Here is a 1,734-nt window from a genome sequence, read left to right on the forward strand (position 1 = left end):
CATATTACTGATTTCCTTTAGTGTCACATAAAATCTGATCTACTATGGAAGGACAGTATATAATTTTTGTTCTATTTTTAGTATGATATCTAGGTCTATGTGACTTTCTGTAGAAGGAAGGTAACTTTTAATTTATTAAATGGGACTGCTGAGGAAAACCTATCAAAATCTATAAAAAATATATATAAAATTTGTGACTCTTTGTTGCATATAGATATTGTAACTATACAGCAAATTTGTGTCTGACATAGGTATCAATCCATCTTTAAATCTTTAAAAACCTTATAAATGTACATACTCAACACCCCTCATTTTTAATTCTTAGATGTAGCAGATTTTTAGTATGACTCAAAGTAGTCAGATTTGAGCTATTTTGAATGAAAAGAGACACWTGATGACTCAAGAAATACTAATTGAGGCTTCCTACTCTTTATTCAAAGTCTTTTTTTCTGCTGTTTTGAGCTGGGGAAAAATGGTGGTGAGTAAAAGACTGCTTGTCATAAGATTATCTCATGAGCCCATAGAGTAATAGAGGTCAAAACAGCATCTTGAGCCCATAGATAGCTACAGAATAAAATGGTTCATATCTATACTATTAAATTATCTTTTTCTCTAARCAGAGTGAGCAAACATATTGTCTGTTGCTATTTTTTTTTTGTTGTTGTTGTTGAGGCTTTTTACTTCTAAGAGTAACACCTCTGAGAAGGTGTGATACTGGACATCAGCTTCATGCTGCTCCCCCTCTTCTTTCTTAAATCATCATTTTAGTCTCTTAGGAGGAAAAAAAAATACAGTTAAAGCAAACATCCTTCATTCCAAAGATTTCCATTAGAAGAGTTTGGCAGAGATGATATTGGCTCATCTAAAGGTCAGTAATAATTTCCCAAAGCTACTGCCATTTTAATTTCATAAGTATTGGCACTTTCATTTTACACAATTTTGACAGAGACCCCATGATAATGTCAATGATTTCTTCATCCAGCATGTTTTCCAGTGTTGGGATTCTTCAGTCATYATATATTTCAAGATTGYTCTATTTTGATCCAYTGGGCAAGTGTTGTAGTGCATATCCAGACTTATAAAAATACTTTTTTTTTTTTTTTTTTTTTTTTTTTTTTTTTTTTTTTTTTTTTTTTTTTTTTTTTTTTTGCATTCTTTGAAAGAATACTTGGTTTCTGTTTTACCATTTACTTATTTAAAAAACATACAATCACAGAATAGTTTGGGTTGGATTCGACCTTTAAAAGTCATCCAGTCTAACTGCCCTGCAACGAGCAGGGACACAGSGATATCTTCAACTAGATCAGGTTGTTCAGAGCTCTGTCTAACTTGACCTTGAATATTTTCATGGATCCATCACCTCTCTGGACAACTTGTTCCAGTGTTTCACCATCTTCTCAGTAAAAAAAAAAAAAAAAATTCTTATATCTCAAGTGTCCATTATCAGTGATAGATTCATCTCCCACATATTTGTTTACCTCTGCATAGGCTTGAGATAACACTTGGACAATAGGACCACCTTTATCTAATCACAGTGGCTAAATTTACAGTCTAAGTTTCAGTATCTCTAGAGGCATTTTTGGTGGGGGAACAAGAGCTTCAGTGGTCACAGATGAGAAGTTGTTTCTTTACACATTTTGCCACAGTGGGATTCCTTCAGTGGTAACACTGTTTGAGCCAGAAAACTGTGATTTGAAACAACAACAACAAAAAAAAACAAAAAACAAAACAAAA

Source organism: Malurus melanocephalus, unplaced genomic scaffold (genome assembly GCF_030028575.1).
Source record: "Malurus melanocephalus ecotype Western Australia unplaced genomic scaffold, MMel_1.1 scaffold_25, whole genome shotgun sequence".
NCBI classification, from domain to species: domain Eukaryota; kingdom Metazoa; phylum Chordata; class Aves; order Passeriformes; family Maluridae; genus Malurus; species Malurus melanocephalus.